Here is a 25,228-nt window from a genome sequence, read left to right as displayed (position 1 = left end):
CTGGCTGCCTTCTACTCTTAAATATGTTAATAAATGATTCATTACCCCTTTAGCACCGAAAGAATATCTGTAATATTACTTGAATATCTGTAAAAGTCACGTTTTTCTATTAGCTCTGTCTGCTAGCATAGCTTCTCTTCTTCAGTGCTAGATATCTGCATGCCAACCGACCACTGTGTTACCAGCGCCCTCTGCTGGTCCAAACAAATATGACGTAAATCAGTGTAATCACGGTTTTTTTTTTTTTTAAAGTCCAATTGTTAAGGCACAAAATACATTTTCAGTTGCACTTTTAAAAGAAAAAGAACTATTATGCAGTTTTGCATTGTTTATTATAGAACCAGAATTTAAATCAATAGGCTTCATTTTCATTTCTATTATTCCTTTATTTATTTCATTCAAGATTTATTTTTAGTTAAATTGCATTGTTTTGAATAGTTCATCAAGGGATTTTTTTGACAATGAAATATAAAAGGAAAATAATACAGTATTTTCTAGTTTTTTTCCCAAAAAAAAAAATTTGTCTACAGTCCCATTTTGTAAAATAAATCGTGAGAGAATCGTATCGTGAACCCAGTATCGTGTTGTTTTAATGGCCAAGTACAGTTTTTAGGACAGTACAAGGACTTTGACTTGGTAGTCGATGCACGAAACAAAAAACATGTAAGGCTGGATGGACAAGTCTTCTGTTGTTGACATTTTGTAAATAACGTGTGAATAAAAAGTTTATGCGCTGCTACATAGCCGTATCTTTTCTATCAAACTACAAAAATGGCCGAGCAGGGTGGAGTTGAACCGAGTGTCACCTGAAGAGGGGGCGGGGTATGGAGTGTCTCATTTGCATTTAAAGAGACCGCACCAAAACGAGTTGCTCTCAGAAGCACATCAGAAAAGGGTAGAAAAGGGGCGGAGCTATAATAATGAGGAATTCAGACCCAAGCATTGCAGTTCCGCTTTATATAGACCACAACTGTATGATTTATATCTAAAAAGGAACGATTTAAAAGCATGATACGTCTCCTTTAAAAGCAGAGCTGAAGTCTACAAACAGGATCCTGGCGTAGGAGCCTGGGGAGTCCAGGTGCTGGAGAATGAAGTGGAGAGCCAGGTTTACAGCATCGTCTACAGACCTGTTGGATCTGTAGTCGAACTGCAGGGGGTCGGTGATGTCCTTGATGCGGGAGAGCATGAGGCATTCAAAGGACTTCATGACCACAGATGTCAGAGTGACGGGTCTCTTGTCATTAAGTCCTGTGGTCCTCTGCTTTTTTGGGACAGGAACGATGGTGGAAGCCTTAAAGCAGGCTGGTACGGTGCATGTCTCCAGTGAGGTGTTTAAAATGTCTGTGAACACTGGAGACAGCTCTTCAGCACAGTGCTTTACGGTGGAAGGAGAGACACCTTCAGACTTCAGGAGGTCTTGGTAGCTTTTCTTCTCCTGCAGCTCGGCTTGTGAAGTCCATGCTGAATTAGCAACAAGTTCAGGCTGTTGCCACGCAGCAAACTCATTTCTCTGATTTCTGAAAGCTGATGAAGCAATGATACTGGTCTGTAGTTAGAGCTGCTTTTATTAACACTCTAATAAATGAACCACTTTCACTGTTATTTAAGTATATATTCTATATCTATGCACATCACACAAAAACATCCTGGTTATTGGGGATTTCAATACACACATGGACTCTCACATCTCCCGACAAACATCTGATTTTAAACAGGTCCTGGATTGCCTCAACCTACAGCAGCTTGTTGATGGACCCACACACAATAAGGGCCATACTGGACTTGATCATCACAGACTCCATCCCTCTCACAGATCTCCACATTCATGACATTGGCGTTTCAGACCACCAGGCAGTGACAATCAAAGTCCCCTTATCATCCCATCTCACCAAACCAAAACGGCAGATGACATACAGGAACACCAAGAACATTGACTCCACCTCTTTCACCCAGCACCTTCAGCTTCTTTTACCCCCTCTGTACTCATCAGTCAGCGATCTTGTGGCCTACTACAACGACAACAGCTTCATCCTGGACATTCATGCCCCACAAAAAACCCGGACTGCCACTTTCACCCGTTCAGCTCCCTGGTTCACAGACAAACTCAGGGCCATGAAAAGGTTGGGCCGCGCCCTGGCGCAAGCCAGCAAAACATCTAGCCTGACGGTTCATAAGTTGGCCTACCGGGAACATCAACACACATACGCAAAAGCCCTCTCCCCCGCCAGGTCTGAACACTATTCAACAGTCATCAATAACAACCCAGGAAACTCAAAAAAACTATTTTCCACTGTCAGCCATCTCCTCAAACCACAGATCCCATCACATCACACACCTACAGAAATAAACTGCAACATTTTCCTTGATAGTTTTATATCCAAAATTGACAACATCCGCTCATCTCTCGCACCTCTTCAAAATTCCATCCATGACATCTCGACCACACCCATTAAACAACATCTCACACACTTCATACCCACAACGCAGCAGGAGGTCGAGAAGATTGTCTGCACCTCAAAATCATCCACCTGCTCCCTGGATCCCATTCCCTCTCCTCTGCTCAAAAGTCACAACCAAATCATTAGCCCCCTCATAACAAAAATCATCAATCTCTCCCTGAAAACTGGTAACGTCCCACTTTCCCTCAAAACAGCTTTAATCAAACCACTCCTGAAAAAACCTTCTCTTGACCCTGAAAACTTATCAAATTACCGTCTCATCTCCAACCTCCCATTCATATCCAAAATCCTGGAAAAAGTAGTCTCCTCTCAGCTCCACAATCACCTTAAAACTAACAGCCTACATGAAAAATTACAATCTGGTTTCCGCCCCTCCCACAGTACAGAAACAGCGCTCATCAGAGTCACAAATGACCTGCTGATGACCTCCGACTCCGGTTCCACATCCCTCCTCATTCTTCTCGACCTCTCTGCTGCCTTTGACACATCCTTCTCCACCGTCTCCAGCACATTGGCCTCTCTGACACCGTCCTTCACTGGTTCCGTTCCTACCTCACCGACAGGACCGAGTACATGGTCCTGGGGAATGCTAAATCCCGCCCCCACACTGTCACCTGTGGGGTCCCCCAGGGCTCCGTGCTCGGCCCCACCCTCTTCACTATTTACATGCTTCCCCTCGGGTGTGTCGTCAGCAGGCACGGAATTAACTTCCACTGCTATGCTGACGACACACATTTCTACCTCAAGGTCTCCCCCTCTGGGTCCCCCTCTGCCACCCTCACTCGTCTCAGCTCCTGCCTGGAGGAGATAAACGCATGGATGAGACAAAACTTCTTGCAGCTGAATGGCTCAAAAACAGAACCCATCCAAACTGGTACCCCTCATCAACTCCGTGCCTCCCCCATCACCTCAGTTTCAATTTTTGGCCACAGCATTCCCCTCTCTCCCTCCATTACCAACCTTGGGGTGAAGTTTGACCCCACCTCTCCTTCGACAACCATGTCACCCACATATGCAAAACCTCTTTCTTTCACCTCCGTAACATCTCAAAACTCCGTCCTTTCCTCTCCCTTTCGGCTGCAGAGAGGCTCGTCCATGCGTTTGTCTCCTCCAGGTTGGACTACTGTAACGCACTCCTCATCGGGATCCCTGGCAGGAACATCCAAAAACTCCAGTATGTCCAAAACAGCGCTGCCAGGGTCCTGATGAGGGTGCGGAAATATGATCACATCACCCCCATACTCCGCACTCTCCACTGGCTCCCCATCTCCGCCCGCATAGAGTACAAGGTCCTCCTGCACACCCACCACTGTCTGCACGGTGATGCCCCCACCTACCTCACTGACCTCCTCACACCACACACCTCAACCAGGACCCGGTCAGGCCAACAGCACCGTCTGCTCGCGCCCAGGACGCGGCTCATGACCATGGGGGACAGGGCTTTTGAAGCTGCCGCTCCTCATCTGTGGAACGCCCTTCCTGACCACCTAAGGTCTCCACAGACGGTGGATGCTTTTAAAAAAGGACTAAAGACCTTCCTTTTTAAAAAAGCCTATAGCTAATTTTAACGTGTCCTGCTTTAATTGTTGTATTGTATTTTTATCCTGTTTACTATGTAGCACTTTGAGATTTTATTTGAAATGTAAAGTGCATTATAAATAAAATTCACTATTATTATTATTATTATTATTATTATTATTCTATATTATCTTGCATTAATAAAAAGTTCATTTCAAAGCAATAAGTTGACATTTCATGATGTATTTTTTTTTTAACTATTTATTTTCAATTTACAGAATGAACAAAAAATGAAGATAAAGTTTTATTGACTTGACTTTTTTGGAATTCATCAGAGTTTCTTGGCTCAACAATCTCCTTAGTGAGGTCGTATCCAACATTCACCAAATACCTGTTAAATTCAGGAGTAATATCTGTTTTCTTTTCAGTACATCATTACTCTTTATTAAATAATATGGATAATCTGTTGCTCTTTTTGATGATTTCATTTCAGTCCATGTTTTTTTAGTGTTACTCTTATACTGCTACAATTATTCATGTTAATATACTGGATACAATATTATTTAAAAGTTGTCATAATGTTTACTCATTGGTTTTTATATTATGTACACTTAGCTTCTGCTTCTTTAGGTTTATAAACCTTTTATTCAGGGCATTTATCTTAGTCCATACAGTCTCTAAGGCTTGTTCCAAAGCTTCTGCTTCCTGCTCTGTGTTTAAAGGACAGTTTTTCTCATGTAACATCACTAATACGGACATAAAGACATCATAGACATTGTTTGGATTGTCTCATTGATAGATCTAAGCCCAGCACTGGTTTGTAACTGGAAGCTGTTCACTGATATCACTTCTAAATAATCCTCCATCTACTTTCCAATCAGCTGAATGTGTCCAAATGTCAATGATGGATGTGTCAGTGTCTAATGTGATTCTGCTTGGCTTTAGAATGACTGGGAACAGGCTACAGCTCTACATTGAATGTATAACATCAGAGGGGTATTCCATAAAGGAGGGTTAACAAATTCTGAGTCTATCCATAAACTCTGGGTCAACATACCCAGTGATGGGAAACTCTGGGTATCTGATTCCATTACAGCTGGTATGAAGTGGGTTAATTAACCCTGAGTTTGTAAACCTTGGGTTACTTACGTGAACGCGCGCCATAAAAAGCCATCATCAATGGATTGACGATTACACAAACTACCATGGCAACCACCCGGAAGACAATGATTTATTCACCCTTATGGGTGAAATAAGCTGGCATTTGAAGAATATGAGCCTGTTCTAAAGGTGCATTCACACTGAACACACATTCAGTGACTATAGTTGCTTAAATCACTAGTGATTAGTCATGTTTTTTGGTCCACTTAATCACTAATATGAATAAAATGTGTTTGAGGAGACGTGGCAGCAGCATAGGTTGGCTGCATAGAGAACCCTCCCGTTACACTGGATATAAAGGCAGTGACTGCCGCTTGATATCACATAATTTATATTGATTTTTAATGTAATATTGTCGCTAGAGTCATCTCAATGTCCAAAAAATATGTCATAAAAAAACTGAAGCGGGACACAAACCACTGCTTTGTAAAGTTGTATCATAATTCACTGCGTCATCATAACTTCAAAGGTATGTTTGAGCCTCAAACGTGGATTAATTTAATTCTTTATATAATCCACAGATTTGTATTCAGTGAACTTTACTACAGACGTCAGTAGATGTTTTAATGCAGATCAACCTCTCAGTGTCTTTCACTTAATGATCTGCATCCACAATGTTATAAAAAAAAACCTAAAGCAACACAACATTAGTAATGATGTGAGCACGTCTGTGGTGTGTGATGTTACTAATGTGTTTCAGAGTAAAGTGTCAAGGTTCAGGTTCATTTAAGTGTTCAGGTGGGCGGAGCCAGGTTTCTTTGATAAAACCTGCCAGCGACCAGGTTTAGTTCACGGACAATGTTGCCATGGTAACATACTCAGAGAAGAACATACCTCGCGTTTAGGAATGAGATACTCAGAGTTTCCCTCATTTGAACCCGAACATACTCAGAGTTTGAACATAACCTACTTTATGGAATACCCCTCTGAAGTCTTTATGGGTCTGATTCATAATAATAATAATGAAGTCACTCCAAACACTTTGTATTATATTGAATCATCAGAGTTATGAAACATGTCAGCTAATGTGTTCTTCAGTGTGTCAATGCACCACCCTGCTGTTCTGTATATACAACTTTGTATTATATTCATTTCCACACTTAGACATGTGTTTAACCTGGACACACCTCCACTCTGAGTCCACATACAGAGAGGCTCCGCCCCCTTTTAATCAGCGCTGTTCATTGGGAATTCATACCCTTCTAGAACCAAAACAGGAAGTCTTTCACTGTCTCAGATGCTAAAACTACACTAGATTTAAATGAAAAGCCTTATTAATGTAGGAACAATCTCAAAGTAAAGAATTCTGCATTTATTTGACTCTTTTTGTCAGAATTTGTTGGAAAGACATAGTGACGATGTGTGAAAGCAGCGGTTACTCTAAAAGTCTATTTTTAAACTCCGTCAGTTTCCAGAGGAACGTTCACTTCCTGTTCTTAGATCCATCCAGTGGATGTTCTTCTCATGGGAACCATGTGTGTTTGATGGAGGATTATGTGCTATCCAATGAAAAGCTCTCCCTCTCTCTGACATGTTTCTCTGTTCAAAGAAATCCATCACAGACAATAACACATCTTTATTTAAAGGAACAAAGCTTCACTGGACATTTAATATCATTACATTTACATTGATTCAAACTTTATGTCAGTATGAAGATTTAAGAAGAACTTTAGGATTTATCATGGTTACATAGAACATTGTAAGTTCTAAAGAAAGGCTGGACAGGCTAAAGAACAGATTAAAGAACATTTCAGAGATAGAATAAATCTATGAGCTGTAATCACAGAGTTGATAGAAATGTAAATATGGTGACGGAGAGGCAGGAGGTAAGTCACGCGAGATGTTCTGAGAGTCACATGACAAGCTGAGAAAATTCAACATGGCGGCTCGCTGCCGTGACTAGTTTACCGATCCTGTTTACGTGCACATACTAACGATTTTTACCGTTAAATCAACGCCACCAACGAGAGCCGACCACGCGCCCTCTCACCAGCCAGAGTGGAGGACCTCGAGGACTTCATAGATAGATATTACGCTGAGTACGTGATGGAGTCCGGACCAAAAGCCAGTACATCAGGTAAGTCGGCGAAGCGCCGGAAAAACGATTCGGCCACCGATACATCAGACCTCGAGGTAGAATCCCACACGGAACTCCTACAGACCATAATTAAGAGGCTGGATGTGCTCGACTTACTGCACCGAGACGTTCAGGAAATGAAAGTCAGCCTGGAATTTGCCTATCAACAAATCCAGGACTTACAAAAAGATAATCATGATATCCATTCGGCTTTATCTGCGGTGAGCTCCGAGGTAAAAGAGCTGAAAAAAGAAAACAAGTTTCTTAAAGAATCAGTCCTGGATATCCAATCTCGTAGTATGAGAGACAACGTAATATTCTCAGGTATTCCAGAAACCCCCAACGATGACCCACATGCTCTGCTGAAAGACTTCATGTCGTCGGCGCTTAAAATCCCGGCAGAAACCGTGAAAAACATCACATTTCACCGTGTCCATCGCCTCGGACCACGTAGAGGAAACCGTCCACGTCCCATCATTGCCAAATTTGAGCACTTTCAACAGAAGATCCAGGTTAAAAGTAAAGGTCGGGAACTTAAAGGTACGCAATTCGGCATGAACGATCAATTCCCTCGGGAAATAAACGAACGTCGAAAAACCCTGTATCCTATCTTTAAGGAAAACCGACAGAAAGGCAAAAATTCCAAACTGGTCGTAGACAAGCTTTACATAGATGGCCAACTGTTTAGGGACTTAAACATCACGCCCTGGCTCTACTGAGAAAGACAAATCTAAAAATAATAATAATAATGAAGTTAAAAAAAAAAAAAAAAAACACAGGTGTTATGTGAGTTAACATTGAAAGGATAATTCTCCACTTATGGTGAAGCTAAGGTAGCATTATTTTTAAAAAAATTAAAATAAATATATATGTTGTATGTGTGTATGTATATATCTGTACATTAAAAAAGAAAAAAAAAGGCAAATAAAAACAATAAATACATTTAAAAAAAAAAAAAAAAAAAAAAAAAAAAAAGTGGGTATGTATGTGTGTGTGTATGTGTATGTATATATGTATACATATGTATGTATGTATGTGTGTGTATATGCATGTGTTTATATATGTATGTGTATGTAGTTGTGTGTGTATGTATGTGTGTATATATATATATATATATATATGTATGTATGTGTATATGTTTATGTGTGCATGTGTATGTGTGTATATATGTGCATGTATATGTATGTATGTGTGTATGTGTATGTATGTGTGTATGTATATGTGTCTATGTATATATGTATGTGTATGTGTATATATATATATATATATATATAAATATAAATAGAGAAAATATATATAAAATAATGATAACTCCATAAAAAAAATTAAAAAAATATATGTATATATATATATAACAATAATAATAATTAAAATAAATAAATACATAAAGATAATAATAACACTAAAATAAAAACATGGATAGGTATATATAGACACGTGTGTGTATGTATGTATGTTTGTATGTATGCTACATATTGGCTTAGATTTTGGTAAACACTTTTTGGCACGTACTCTCTCACAGGACACTCTTTACCCTCATGTCAACTCACTCGTCTCGAACCCCTCACTCTTTTTTTTGTTTCACACTCACTCAACACCCACAACACCCCCCACCTCCTACACCTCCTATAATTACCCCTTACTCCTTTTACTCTTTTGATATTGGTTGTTGTCATTGTATGTTTGTGCTTTTCACTAACCTATTCAATCCAGTCCTTTACCCCGTGGTGCTATCGCATGATAAATATGTCTCCTCTTCTTTCTTTCCTTGCATCCAAGCTTTTTACAACACAGTGCACAGATGCTCACAGATTCTCACTTATGCTCACACCTGTATGGACTAACACTCACCTCATTCTATGTATCAGTTTACAGTAACTTCTTGGAATGTGCGTGGCATTCGCTCACAGGCTAAAAAGATTAAGATATTTGACTATGTATCAAGATTAAATGCAGACATTGTCTTCTTTCAAGAAACTCACTTACTTAAATCAGAAGAAAAATCCCTGACAGATTCAAATTTTAACAAGATATATAATTCATGTTTTAATTCCAGACAAAGAGGAGTCTCGGTTCTTCTCAACAAAAGGTTACCCGTTAACATAATCAACTCCGTCATAGACCCAGAGGGTAGATATATTATTATCAAAGTAGTAATCTATAATAAATGTTTCACAATTCTTAATCTATATGCCCCCAATAATGATGACCCTGATTTTTTCCATAGAATTTTCTCAGAGCTTTCAGACCTTTCTGCAGACTCGTCTCTAATCATCGGAGGTGACTTCAATCTGGCGCTCAACACATCATTGGACAGATCTAGTAAGTGCTCAAATACAAAACCATCTCGATCTGCTAAAGTATTAATGGATTACATGGAAGATCTTGGAATAGGAGATGTATGGAGACTGAATAACCCAACTAAAAAAGAATATACCTTCTTCTCCCCTGTGCATAAATCCTTCTCCCGAATTGACTTTTTTCTTTCAAATAATTCCATCGTACATAAGATGTCCTCTAAAATACATCCTATAATTATTAGCGATCATGCCCCAATATCCCTCACCCTGCAGTGTGACTCTAATCAGAAAGTATCCTCTCTATGGCGCTTTAACACTTCATTACTTAATGACAGTAAATTTGAAAAAATTATAAGAAAAGAATGGGAGGACTTTCTATTGACAAACGACTCCCCGGAAATATCACCGTCCTTACTCTGGGAAACTGGCAAGGCTGTCATTAGAGGGAAGATTATATCATACTCTTCTTATAAGAAAAAACAGGAACAGATAGCAGAAAAAACACTTGAAGAAAAGATCAAAAAACTTACGGAAGAATACGCAGCTAACCCTTCTGAACTTTTATGGGAAAAACTCCAAAGTACAAAACTTAATCTGAATATCATCTTATCTAAAAAAACCGACTTCATTTTGCAACAATTACGATACAAAAACTTTGACTACAATAATAAATCAGGCAAATATTTAGCAAATCAGCTCAAACATAGTAAAGAAAATTCCTTTATAGCAGCAATTTCTGATAACGCAGGTCAAACTTTAAACTTACCTCAGGACATTAATAACATCTTTCATGATTATTATCAAAACTTATACTCATCAAATTTAAACCCTGACCCTGAAGATATTAAAACCTTTCTTAATAAACTAAACCTACCACAGCTCACTATAGATCAGAAAACCACCTTAGACTCACCATTAACCTTACAAGAATTACAAAATGCTTTAGATAGCATGTCAACAGGCAAAGCACCAGGTCCAGATGGGTTCCCTGCTGAATTCCTTAAACATTTCTGGTCAATGCTGGCTCCACTATTTTTCAGAGTAGTAACAGAGATCAAAAATAAAGGGCATGTAGGAGGTCACATGAATACAGCGAACATTAAATTGTTACTTAAACCAGACAAAAACCCCATATTACCCTCAAGCTATCGTCCCATCTCACTTATTAACACAGACTTAAAAATTATTTCCAAAGCACTCACATCCAGGTTAGAGAAAGTAGTACAGTCAATTATACACCAAGACCAGACAGGTTTTATTAAAAATAGACACTCCACAGACAATGTGAGAAGACTGTTTAATGTGATCAACATGGCACAGAACTCTAAAAAGAAAACAATAATCTTGTCACTCGATGCAGAAAAAGCATTTGATAGAGTAAACTGGTCATTCCTCCTAACTGTCCTTGGCAAATTTGGCTTCGGAGAATCATTCATACAATGGATCTCCACCCTGTACAATAAACCTAAGGCCTCAGTAACCACAAACAAAATAACATCCCAAAGCTTCACACTGCAGAGGGGAACCAGACAAGGCTGTCCACTCTCACCTTTGCTTTTTGCAATATTCGTTGAACCTCTCGCAGCAGCTGTACGTCAGAACTCTGTTATTAAAGGAATCCACTCATCCATCTCAGAACACAAAATTAATCTCTACGCGGATGACATTTTACTCTATTTGGAAGAACCGCAATCCTCTTTAGAGGAAGTATTTAATCTAATAAACAGCTTCTCTAAATTATCAGACTATTCCATTAACTGGACAAAATCATCAATCCTCCCTTTGACAAAAAACTCTTGGAATCCTGCACACCAAAATCCACAACACCCCTCCACCACAAATACAATTAAATATCTAGGCTTAAATATATCACCAAACTTAAATGAATTAATTAAACTAAATCATGATCCGATGTTGGACAAAGTCACAGAAGATCTGCGGAGATGGAACAATCTCCCCATCTCACTACTTGGCAGGATAGCCTCAGTTAAAATGAAAATCTTACCAAAAATAAACTACTTGTTCTCAATGATACCACTAAAACCACCAAAACAATGGTTTCAAAGATTAGATTCTACAACTACAAAATTCTATACTAGAAATAAAAAACCTAAAATAAGCCTTTCTACCCTTCAAAAAAACAAAGACGAGGGTGGTTTAGAAGCCCCTAATTTCATGCATTATTACTTAGCAAACCAAATACTATATTTAACAGAATGGCTAAATCCAAAAGAATACTACAACACCTGGCTAGAAATAGAACAGTTAGACTGCAAACACATTAAACTCTCTGATCTCCCTTTTATCACTGCGACCCTCAAACATCACAACTGCTTTAAAAACCCACTAATTGCCTCCACACTGACTGCATGGTGGAAAGCCCTGGACATCACAAATGGCCAATTAAAAACTAGTATACTCTCTCCAATCTGGCACAACCCCGACTTTAAAAATAAAAAAACACCACTCTATCTGAAGACATGGGAAGAGAGTGGAATCACTCATCTCCAAGACCTTTTTGAAAATGACAAGATCAGGTCATATAACAATCTAACCCAAGCATTCGATATAAATAAAAGTAACTTTCTACAGTACTTACAAGTAACAGAGACAATAAAGAAAACCACTCCACTAGACTTAACTACGTTACAACCTCCAGAACTGGCTATATATATGAAAAAAATCTCAACAAAATCAAAAAAGCTCTCAAAAATATACAGAGCACTTTCGAACACTAACTGTAATTACTTACCAATCGCGAAGTGGGAGGCCGAACTCTCAATCACCCCGAGCACTGATTTCTGGGCAGAAATTTGTTGTAATACTTTTAAGATGACAAAAAACACAAACCTTCAGCTAATTCAATACAAGGTCCTCCACAGATCCCACATTACCCAACAGAAAATGCATAAAATGGGCTTCTCAGCAACAGACATCTGCTCTCAGTGCACCCAGAATACAGCGGATTCCTATTTACATGCCTTATGGCTTTGCTCCCCAGTTCAACACTTTTGGATTCTAATCACTGAAAAACTGTCCTCCATTTTGGACTACAGAATTCCTTTATCTCCAAATCTTTGTTTGATTGGAGACCTGACAATGCTTCAACCTCCAGCAAACCAATCACAATCAATCCTTGCGGCACTAGCCATAGCAAAAAAAACAATATTACTAAATTGGAAAGACAAAAAATCCTTAAACATAAACCAATGGCAAAATCTCCTCACAGAATTTATTTCCATGGAAAAGATGTCTGCTCTCAGAAAACAAAAAAAAATAACGTGCTTTGAGGAGCGTTGGACTCCTTTTTTAATTGCATTAAATCTAAATTTTTAAAAGCCTGATGATCTAGCCTGCAAGCGACTGCCAGCACCACTCTTTACTAACGCACTAGCCCAACTGTAGGCCGGGGCCGCCTTGGGCCTCTGGGGTGGTCTTGGTCAGGATGGCTGGGGTGGGTTGCCGGGGTGCCTTGTTGCCTCAGCACGGGTGTGCATTCCTTCTGGGTGTTCACGGGGTCCCGGGGCTGTTTGATTTGGCGCCGTTGCCCCTTGCATGCGCATCTGGTTGGTCTCTGGGGCTGGGGCCCTGCGTGCTCCCCTGCCGCTCCTTCCCCTTGCTCCCTGTCCCCCTGTCTCGTCCTCCCCCCCTCCTCCTCCTTTGCTCTTGCGCCCGCCATCCTGTGGGGTTGGGTTTGGGGGGCTCCCGTTGGCCTGGGGCACTGGTGGGGGGGCTGTGGCTCCCGCCTGGGGGACGGGCGGTGCCGTGCCGGGTGGGTTGGCTGGGGGGTGGTCTCGTTGGGGGGCCTGGGGTGGTGGGGTCCTTGGCTCCGGTCCGGGGGGATCCGGGGTGGGGGTAGCTTTGGGGGTGGCTGCTGCCCGGGGTCGGCGATTGCCTCCTGGGCTGCTGGGTGGCGGGGTGTGGCTGTGGGTTGCTCCGTCGGCCCTTGCGGGTCCTTGGCTTGGCTCCCTGGGGCGCACCTTTGCTAGGGATGTCGCTTGCGCGACGAGCCAGGCGGGGCCCCCTCGGGGGCTTTTTGTACGACCGCAATGGCCGGGGTGTGGACGTTATGGCTAGGGGGTGGGGTGAGGGGTGCTATGGGGCCTCCCCGGGGGTCGTATTGGGCGGGTGTGCGGGGGCGCGGCGCGTGGTTCCTGGCCCGGTGGATCCGCGTTGGGATTGGCTGGTCTGCTGGCTGGGTGCACCGGGCGCCGTGGGCGCGATTCCGGGGCGGGGGTGCCCCGGGGGCGGATCCTTGGGCTACGTGTCCGGGGAGGTGCTCTCCGGCCATCTGCCCGGGGACCGGCCGCGGCTCGTGGCGGCGCTGCGCAGCCTTGGGCGGGGCGGGGCTGGTGGCCTTGGGCCCGCTGTTGTTTGGGGTGTGCTGGCGTCGGGGGGGTGTCTCGTGCCGGTGCGTGGGTCGTCGGGGATTGCCTCCGTGGGGGGGGGGGGGCTCTATTGGCGCCGTTGGTGTGGGGGGGCGGTTCTGGGCTGGGGGTGCTTCGGTACTCTGGCTTGCCGGTCCGTGGCTGGCGGGATGGCCCTGCTTGGCGGTGGATGGCGTCCTCTCTCGTCGGGGGGGCCGGGGCCGCCTCCCGGTGGAGAGTGTTGTATCGTGGCGCCGGGTGGGCCTGTGCTGGCCCTGGTGCGGGCATGGGCCTCCCCCCTGCTCGGCCGCTCCCCTTGGTGGCGGGGTGGCGTTGCTCCGGGCCGGCGGGCGGCGGGGGTCGCCCCCTGGGGCGCCGGGGGATGTTGTTGGTGCCTGGCTGTGCCCGGGGGTGGGGGGTGTCGCCGTGCTCCGCGGGGCCGGCGCGGTCTGGGGGGTGCCGTGGGGGGGGGTCTCCGGCTGTGCTGTTCCGGGGCCCGCAGTGCCACTTGCCCGTCTGCGCCATCTACCCTCTCGCGTGGCCCGCCACGCGGACGGGCCCGGCTCACACTGGACAGGCCTCCTACATGTTCACTTCACCCCACTCCCAGCTGGTCTGGCTCACTCACAAAATGCACCACACACCAATACCCAACCCTTGGGGGGCTGGATGGTGGGGCTGGGGGTGGAGGGGGCCGCCACCTGTGTTACTATGTAGTGGCGTGGGGGCGGCCTTCCCACCTCTAGTTGCCCTACTAATCCCTCCAATTTTAATCGCATCTCAACATGTCACCCCCCGGAGGGTGTATCATCATTTACACCCTCCGGCCTATTACACCACATACACATAAATCCACAGAGGCTGGAGGGGGAGCACCGCTCCCCTCCATCCCCCTTCTTTTAATTACACCCCATACATTCACCAAACACACACATTCACACAGGGGATCGGGAAGTGCCTCTCCATTGGGGAATGGAGAGGCACCATAACAGGGTGGTGGGTTGGTACACATATTTGGGCCTCTCCGGTGGGGGCCTGGCCCCTCTGTTGATGGCTGGGCCACTGCATAGAGTAAAAGCACATCAAGATGGTGCGGTCGGGCGTGGCGGTGGGTCTCGGGGGGGCTTTGCCGGGGTCTCTCCTTGCGGGGTCTTTCCGGGCTGTGTCGGCCGGGTGGGGCGCGGGGGTGCCTCTCCCCCTTGGGTGTGGCTTGGTGCTTGCTTTGTCTCCTGGTGGCCTTGGGGGCGGGCCCCGCGGTGTGCGGGCCCGGGGCGGCCTGCCTCGCCGGTTTGGGGGGTGGGTGTGCTGGGGGGGTGCTGGTGTCCTCGCCGGGGTTGGGGCGGGGTTGCTTGGCGCCTCGGGGTGATGCTGTTTACTGGGGGGCGGCGCTAGCTGTTCCGGTGGTGGAGGTTGCTGTCGGCCGCCTGGTGGGTCTGTCCTGCCGTTTGCGGACTGGTGGGTGGGTCCGGGGCATCTTTGGCTGGGGGCTGCTGTCCCGCACTTGATGTGTGCCGTTGGGGTGCCTCCATCCCCGCGGTGGGGATCGCCGGTTGCTCGCGGGCCGGCGGGGGGCGCTGCTCCGTGGCTGGCGCTGTCCGGGGGGCGGCGGGCCCTGGGCTGCTGGCCGTGGGCTGTCCGGGGCTGTGCGGTCCTGCTGGGCCGTGGCCGGGTCCCGGGCGGGGGTGGGGGATGCGTCCCGGGGGGCTTGGCCCGGGGGCTTGCCCTTGGGGGGTCCTGGTCCCGGGGGGTGCTCCTGGGGCCCGGGGTGCTTGGCCTGCTGGCCGGGCCGGTCCTGGCGGGGGTCTTTCGGGGCGGGTGGCGCGTGCCGCGCCCTTGCGTACCTACTGGTACGGCCCCTGCTTGGGCAGTGCCCCGTGAGGTAGGGTGTCGGGAGCCGGAATAGGGGGCCACATCCCGGCGGGGCGGTCTGGCTTGGCCCTTGGAGGGGGCCCTGGCTTTAAAAAAAAAAAAAAAAGAACTGAAGCTCGTGGCGCGGGCGGCATCAGTGAAGGGTGATCTGGGGCGCCGTGGGGGGCTAGGTTGGGGTGCCTGGGGGCCGGCGGGGAGACTCCCAGCGGCCCCCTGGTGCCTTATGCGGCTTGGGGTGTGGTCGTCCTCCCTGGGCGGGCTGCTCCTGGTGCTGCATCCGTTCCGGGTCCTTCTGGCCTGGGGTCGGGCCCCTGCTGGCTCTGGGCTCGCCGGCGGGTGCCCACTGGCTGCCTGTTCGGCGCGGTTCTGGTCGTCTGCTGGGTGTGGGCTTCGGCTCCTCCGCTGGGGCCTCGGGCAGGGAGTTCTCTGGGCCCTCCCCTCGGGGGGTTGGGCGCGGGGGTGGGGTGGGGGGGTGGGGGGGTTGATGGGGTGGGGGGTCTGGGGGTTGGGGGTGGGATCGGTGGCGTGGTGCGCTGGGTCCTTGGCTCCTTGGGGCTTTCTCGGGTGTGTATGGGGGGGCGATGGCTGCCTCTCGGCTTGGGATCTTGGGGGCGTTCGGGGGACTGCTTGGCCGTGGGGTGGTCGCCGGGGGCCCTTAGGCTGCCTGCTCTTGCTGCTGGCCTGACTGCTTCTTCGGGCCCGGGGGCGGCTCTTGGGTTTTGCAGTGGCGGTACTTGGAAATACATTTGTCATGGATGCACTGGCCTTGGGCTGTGGGATAACACTCATACTGGGCTCAACCTTAGACACGTTGTTCCCAAATACCTGTTTTATGGAATTTCCACTCACCTCTTCCTCTGTTCACAGCCACCACCATTATTCCTAAACCACACACTGGTCACCAAACTGGCTTGACAACACAACAATAAACACAATATACACAACCACAATTTCACATCGCATCACTTAAAACTATTCCTCACCCATTCCATATCCTATCTTGTATCCCTCTTCCCTGTTAACTTCCCCACCCCCCTCCAACCCCTCACCTTGGTGTAACACTGCCCTCTCTTTTTTACATCCTCCCTTTAATAAAGTATTTCTTACCCTTCCCTAGGGAGGGCTGGTGACGGTCACAATTATGCAATGAAATAAATAAATTTATTTAATTGCAATAATAAAATATGCATTGCTGTCAAAAGATTGCACTTCTTGTAGTGTTAACCTTCGAAAGCATGTGCAGACAAGGTAAAAAAAAAAAAAAAAAAAAAAAAAAAAAATATGGTGATAAAATGGGAGTGTTTGGACACTTTGGGCTCCCCTTCCCCTGATATTCATTCAGCACACTGCATGATCCATTCACAGGCTTTAGGCAGGGTTTCCCTGTCAGGAACCATTTCATCACATTCACTTCAACTGTAGAAAAACATACTTTATATAAAACACATCACATCTAAAATCAAGAAAATACAATTATGTGATGTCTTAGAAACTCATTACAAATATGAATCCTTTACAAACACAGAGAAAAGAAACAGTTTCAAAGGTAAATGGATGAAGATGGTCTGCATTAACACAGCATGTATATTATCTAGAAGTTATGGATCTGATTATTACATCTATTGGAATGTCACTAGTTTTATAGACTGTAGAGAAGGTGATTAATGATTATTATGTAAGGAAATACAAACACATGATGGACATCATAGACTGTCTTTCATATAAAATATGGGTCAAACTCGAGGCCCAGGGGCCAAATCAGGCCCTTTAGAGCATCTAGTAAGTAAAAATGACAGAAAGCATGAATTATTGTGTAAATTATAAATTAATTCAGTTATAGATATCACAACCCTTCTAAAAAAAATATATAATAATTTTAAGTAAACTTCACAATATTTGCAGAGCTCACAGTTTTCCCATTATGATTTCACATGATGGGAGTTATTTTAAACTCAAATTGTTGCAGGAACTCTTTTAAAATCCTGCAAATTTCCCTAAATTATTCCACAACATTTTCCAAAATTAAAGTTGCTCACTAATATCCTACAGGAACTGATATCTGTCACTTATTGTATTGTTGGTGCTTTACATACTTTACATTTCATTTACAGGTGGAAGTACAAACTAGGGCAGGTTTTCCTATAATCTGCAGCCCTTTGGACCCCAAACTGGTCCGTATTTGAACCCTCAACTAAAATGAGTTTGACAGCCCTGATATAGAGTGTATAATAATAATAATGTGAATCATTCTTCATATACATCATGTATGAATACAGAAGCTATAGAATGTATATCCTGTATAGAAAGTGAACAAAGGGAAACTTCTTCCTGTTTACTTTCCAACTGACCATTGATCTTTTCTTCAGACCACACCTTCAAAGATCAACAACTTCCTGAACTGTTGGTGTCCATTTTCCTGCTGACAGCAGGTTTATGTTGGAATCCTGTGCAGCCTGATCTCTGGGTTCTTCAGTCCAACACTGGAACCAGAAGGTGTCGTCACATCCGCTTGTCGCTGGGATCTGAAGATGATTCCTGCTCCATGTCTCCATCCACACAGAGATGTGAGTGGAAAACAGATGAAATGCTGAAGGTCTTCCCATACTCGTGACATCTGAAAACATTCTTCTCATGAACTCGTTGGTGGGAATTAAGGTGACCTTTCCACTTGTAAGATTTTCCACATGTGTCACATTTATGAGGTCTTTCTGATGAGTGGCTGATTTGGTGTTGTTTTAACTGGTCATATGTTGTAAAAACGTTGTCACACTGGTCACAGATACACACTTCATGTCCAGTGTGAGATCTCAGGTGATCAGTGAGGTTTTTTTTGTGTTTATATATTTTCCCACAGTGGTCACAGTGATACAACACTGTTCTGGAGTGAGTATTCATGTGATCATTAAAGATGATCTTTGTGTGAAAGCCTCGCCACACTGTTCACATCTGTGAGCTTTGATTCCACGGTGAATGAGGAGATGTTTACTGAGGTTTCCAGATTGACTATAACACTCGTCACATTCAAACTTTTTAACTCCAGTAAGTAAAACTTTGTGGTTTATCAAGTTAGAAATCTTGTTAAAAGCCTTTTCACACTGGTCACAGCTAAATGGCTTTTCTCCAGAATGGATTTGTTGATGCACAATGAGAGCTGATTTAAAGCTAAAGGTCTTTCCACACTGGTCACATGTATGTTTAGCTTTAACTCCAGCTTGGCTCTGCTGTTGAACTCTTTGCTCTGTGTTTTTCTCTTAGATTTGTTTCTTTGTTGGGGCTGAGCTTCATCGTCCTGAGAGCGTTGAGGTGTCACTTTGTTCTGGCTTCCAGAGTCCTGTAGAACAGTTAGAGATTAAACACAGAGAAGAACCAAACAAACATTTGTTTGGTTCCCTAGAAAGAACAGTGGCTGTTAAAGATGGAGGAGGAGCTCAACTTCAATAGAACATCCACATGGACATCAGGAACCAAAGTTTACCAGCAGAACATTGACCAAAGCATCACTGCCTCCACAGCTCAGTGGCAGAGATGGACCTTAGCACTTCTCTCTGATCAAATGAAGGGATTTGAAGCTTATTTACATCTTTTTATATAATGTGGAGAAAATATGAGGAGAAGCAACTTGGTTTGTTGAGAAGGAGCAAATAGACAAGTTGTGCTTTAAATGGTAACCTTTCTAACTGATGACCTCCTTCTGATTGTGTTGGTAGTTGCTACTTGTAACTGTTCCTTTGCTCTCCAAATAAACTCTGCACTATGAGCACAGAAATGTCTTTTTACAATAAGAGTCAGACTAGTGTTCTGTATAAGATAAGCTCAGTTAAAGGCAGTAACAGAGGCTGACGCTGCTAAAAAGTCAGATCAGTGATGTCACACAGTGAGAACAAGTTGATCTGAACTGGTTCTAGAGCCACAAATGAAAACAATAAAGTCTAACAACAACATGTGATTCTTGGAGGATCTTCTTATTCACACACTGCATTAGTAAAGAATATGTGTAAAAGCTGACATTTCTTATCAGGGCTCATCATGTTGTGGCTGATCTGTTGTACTTCCTGTCTGTGTCATTGAGCAGTTGGAGGTCACATGTTCCACCAGAAGTCCAGCTGATGTTCAGCTTTAAAGGTGTCCTTCACTGGTTCCACAGTCACTGGTTTTGTTCAATCCACTCATTTCTCACCTTTTCTGAAGAGTCCATGTTTGCTGTCATGGCTGAGTTGTTCCACAATCCTCCTTCAGACGTCTCCATTCACCTGTAACATCAGCCTGGAATCAGCTCCACCTGAAGGATGGAAGAGACAGAATGAACATGAAGGATCTAGAAATATTCATCCACACATCCTTTGCAGTGCTATCACTTTGAAATGGACTAAAATAGATTCAAATTCCCATGGATTTGTAAATGAAGGTCTTCAGTGGAAAAAGTTTGACTTTACCAATTCTGCAACATTGCAAAAAAAAAACCATTTATTAGCAGAGCTAAAGCGGAGTGTGGAATGAATTGATTAGATCAAAGTGCTTATATCACACATTTTAGATGCAGGCCTATATAATGTGATACTAGTTTTTTGCTGATATTGGACTGCTATCAGATATCTATATCAGAATGGAACATCCCTACTTTAAACTATTGTAGATGAAAGGTCACGTCATGTAGGGAAAGTAGGGCATCAGTCTACTAAGATCTAAACCCAACCATATAACACAGATGGAAATTGTTCATCGTTCACTTATTGGTCACAATGGGTGCGAAGCGGCGCTGGGCTCGCGCCGGAGCTACTGTCTATTTTCAACCAGGAAATGCTGGCACGGACGTGTTATGTGAATTTCAAAATAAAGGTGTATCTTAAAGATGACTATGTTTATCGATGTCTTTATTGTGCATCAATGTAATTGGATCGTTAATCAATTAATTGATGTATCGCTGTGGATCACACTCACACACACACACACACACACACACACACACACACACACACACACACACACACACACACACACACACACACACACACACAGACACAGACACAGACACAGACACACACACACACACAAACACACACACACACACACACAGACACACAGACACACACACACACACACACACACACAGACACACACAGACACACACACACACACACACACACACACACACAGACACACACACACACACACACACACACACACACACACACACACACACACACACACACACACACACACACACAGACACACGCAGACACACGCAGACACACACACACACACACACACACACACACACACACACACACACACACACTACAGATTTGATGACGCAGCAGAGATGGTGAGCGTGGAGCAGTCTGATGAAAAGTTGTCATTTTTAAGGTGGTGATACAAACACTACTTTAAATTAATTGTGGTCAAACGCAAGAACGTACATGTGAAGTGTTCATTATATCCAGAAGTGAAGACTTTGTCGACATCCGTTGTGAGCAACTCAAATTGAATGAAACACCTCACGACACACACATCTAAAAAATGTGAATTCTATAGCAACTTTTTTTTAACAGTAACGCAAATAGTTACTTTCCTTGGTAATGAGTTACTTTTATTATAGAGTAATTCAGTTACTAACTCCGTGACTTTTTGGAACAAGTAGTGAGTAACTATAACTAATTACTTTTTTAAAGTAACGTTCCCAACACTGGTGATCTGTGTGCTCTTATATATGTACCCTGTAAATTTCGCAGCCCTTAACATATTACTTCAGCTGAAATAAAGGTTTGTTTATTTATATGTTATGATGTAATAATCCACACCCACCTTGACCAATCGCAAATAACTTCGAGATACGGCCCCAGGAGCGACCCAAGGTCATACCCACCAAATTTGGTAAAAATCGGTCGTACCATTTAAGAAATATACATTTCTCATTATTGCAGTGCCCCAGAGGCCTAATTTATTCAAATTTGGCTCATACCCAACCGGGTGATAACCTAGGATATCAGATTTGGTGTTGTTAGCAATTATTTTGACCGAGATATGCAACAGTTATGCATTTTATAGCTAGCTGGAAAACTGTACTCAGTAATTATTCATGTATATTTTAAGCAAACAAAATTATTTTATCAACTTTACATCAGGTCCAACTGAAGACTCTATGTGACAAGTTTCATGCTGGAGGATTTTGAAAAAGTAAGTTTTTGATGTGTAGTGCCTTACAAAGAGCAATATGCTGTGGGAGTGGGCGTAACCTATGTCGGAAAATGCAACTCTATGCAGGGAACATGGAAAAGTTAGAGGCCAAAATGTGTTTGCAATTTTTGGTATGAGTGGTCTGTGTGGTCTTCTATATCTACTAGGGATGTAACGATTCACTCAACTCCCGATACGATTCGATTCACGATACTGGGTTCACGATACGATTCTCTCACGATTTTTTCATTTACAAAATGGGAATGTAGACAATTTTTTTTTTGGGAAAAAAACTAGAAAATACTGTATTATTTTCCTTTTATTTTTCATTGTCAAAAGAATTCCTTGATAAACTATTCAAAACAATGCAATTTAACTAAAAATAAATCTTGAATTAAATAAATAAAGGAATAATACAAATTAAAATGAAGCCTATTAATTTAAATTCTGGTTCTATAATAAACTATGCAAAACTGCATAATAGTTCTTTTTCTTTTAAAAGTGCAACTGAAAATGTATTTTGTGCCTTAACAATTGGACTTTAAAAAAAAAAAAAAAAAAACGTGATTACACTGATTTACGTCATATTTGTTTGGACCAGCAGAGGGCGGTGGTAACACAGTGGTCGGTTGGCATGCAGATATCTTGCAGTGAAGAAGAGAAGCTATGCTAGCAGACAGAGCTAATAGAAAACCGTGACTTTTACAGATATCCAAGTAATATTACAGATATTCTTTCGGTGCTAAAGGGGCAATGAATCATTTATTAACATATTTAAGAGTAGAAGGCGGCCAGAAAGAAAGTATTAGCAGACTCTGCCCGCCGCCAACACTTCCGGATAGCGCCCTCTGCTGGTTAAAAAAAGTACTGCGATTCAATTGTCAGAAAATCGATATCAACTGTGATACCTATGAATCGATTTTTAACTGCCTTACGATTAATCGTTACATCCCTAATATCTACCCTGTAAATTTCACAGCCCTCAACAAAATAATTCAGCTGTTTGTTTATTTATATGTTATGATGTAATAAGCCACGCCCACTTTGACCAATCGCAAATAACTTTGAGATAAGGCCTCAGGAGCAACCCAAGGTCATACCCACCAAATTTGGTAAAAATTGGTCTTGTCATTTAGGAGATATAAATATACCATATTTGCAGCGCCCCCTAGTCACCTACATTATTCAACTTTGGCGCACACCCTCACAGTCACATGCCAACCAAGGATGTCAGATTTGGTGTTGTTAGCATTTATTTTGACCGAGATATGCACCAGTTCACGTTTTTATAGCAAGCTAGAAAACTTTACTCGTTTATAATTTGCGCATATTTTGCCCGAACAAAATTATTCACTCAACTTTAGATCAGGTCCAATTGAAGATGTTTTGTGCCAAGTTTCATGCTGATTGGACAAAATCCCAAAGAGTAGTTTGAAAAAGCAGGTTTTCCAGTTTTTGCAAATTTGCTCCAACAAAAGTTAGGCGGAAATGGGCGGGGCCTATCCCAGGTGATTCAGTGCTATTCAGGAAATCTGTGGATATAAAGTTTTTGAATATGCAACAAATGTCCAATGTGTTGGCGTTATTGGCCAAAATGCGTTGACCTTTGTTATAATGCCACCTGCTGGGGGATATATGAGTTTTTGCACCCCTGGGAGGTCCTGGCCCACCCTCCAAAGGGCACCGCCCTCCCTTGCACAGTTTAGCCTGCAGCACCACTTTTACCAACGGAACTATGAAAAGTAACTACGATAATAATCGGAACGAATACAATAAGGTTCCGAGCACAGCTGGTCCCCGGAACCGCATATGCTTACACACGTGGTTCCCTGGCCCCGCGGGCTTGGCCCCCTAATTACAATTATTATTTTCCCCTTAAAGTCAAATACAATTACATTGGTAATTGCTAAAGTTAAATGACAAATCATCACAATTACTGAGCCTTTAATAAATAAGCCAATAAAACATAACCTTCCTCTTTTGTTAGCTTTCTGTTAGCATCTGTTATGATAACGGGTCGGTTTGACCCATGTTTCAAATAAGCTGTAAAATACACTAAAATACATTTTCTGTCATCTCATTTGTTTCTCACCTCTTGGTTAGGCTTCCTAATCATTGAAAAATATTGGTATTAATATTTTTTTAAATGGTAAAATGATCCTCAAGAGAAGTAACAGGTAGTGGGAAAAATCAATATGAAATATATTTTAATAATTGTTAACTATTTAAGTGTAAGACATAGAACTGTAACATGTTTACACAGGTTTACGTTTGATTAAATTGTAATTTACATTTTTTAATGAAATGTCCATGCCAATTGTAATTACAATGTCAATTATTTGAATTAAATTACAATTCAATTATGATTACAAAGCAACAAGTTTTTTTCAATTCTGATTACAATTATCACTAGAACAGCAAGCAGTTATGAAAGGGGGCCAAGCCTTCCCGCGTGACTCGGCCCCCAGGTTCCGCGGAGCCCGTGGAAGTATGTCACGAAGGAAGACGGGCTCGTGGCGAACGTCAGGACACAGGCCAACGTGCCATTTGCTGTGAACAGGTGGATATGAAGTTTTGGAAGATGTGATTTAAAATGTGAAAGTTACAAGCCAAAATGAATTTGTACCCATTATAGCGCCACCTAGTGGTGCACTTTTTGGTATGGGTGATCTGTGTGTTCTTCAATAGATAACCTGTAAATTTCACAGCCCTCAAAATATTACTTAAGCTGAAATAAGGGTTTGTTTATATATGTTATGATGTAATAAGCCACGCCCACTTTGACCAATCGCAAATAAATTTGAGATATGGCCTCAGGAGGCACCCAAGATCCTACCCACCAAATTTGGTAAAATTGGTATTGCCATTTAAGAGATACATATATTCCATTATTGCAGCGCCCCCAAGTGGCGTAAGTTATTAAAATTCTGCTTATACCCTTACAATCACATGCCAACCAAGGATCTCAGATTTGTTGTTGTTAGCATTTATTTTGACTGAGATATGCAACAGTTATTCATTTTTATAGCTTGCTAGAAAAATTTACTCAGTAATTATTCCCGCATTTTTTGAGCCAACAAAATTATTTTATCATCTTTAAATCAGGTCCAAATGAAGACTCTACATGCCAAGTTTCACGCTGATTGGAAAAAACCCCAAGGAGTAATTTGAACAAGTAGATTTTTGATATGTAGTGACTTACAAAGAGCAGTGTGCTGTGGCAGTGGGCGTGGCTTATGTCAGAAGATGTGAAACTATGTTGGGAACATGTGGATATGAATTTTTTGAAGATGTGAATTA

The 25,228-nt window shown here is 43.3% G+C and overlaps 1 long non-coding RNA gene across 1 annotated transcript; it reads left to right on the top strand.

Annotated features, from left to right (window-relative positions):
* The first annotated feature begins 18,643 nt into the window (after positions 1-18,643).
* On the top strand, positions 18,644-19,700 carry LOC114479534 (uncharacterized). The gene is made up of 2 exons (XR_003676001.1): positions 18,644-18,793; positions 19,010-19,700. It is a non-coding gene; the product is annotated as an uncharacterized LOC114479534 (long non-coding RNA).
* Positions 19,701-25,228: the final 5,528 nt, after the last annotated feature.

Source organism: Gouania willdenowi, chromosome 17 (genome assembly GCF_900634775.1).
Source record: "Gouania willdenowi chromosome 17, fGouWil2.1, whole genome shotgun sequence".
Lineage (NCBI taxonomy): Eukaryota > Metazoa > Chordata > Actinopteri > Blenniiformes > Gobiesocidae > Gouania > Gouania willdenowi.
This window is presented reverse-complemented; position numbering and strand designations above follow the sequence as displayed.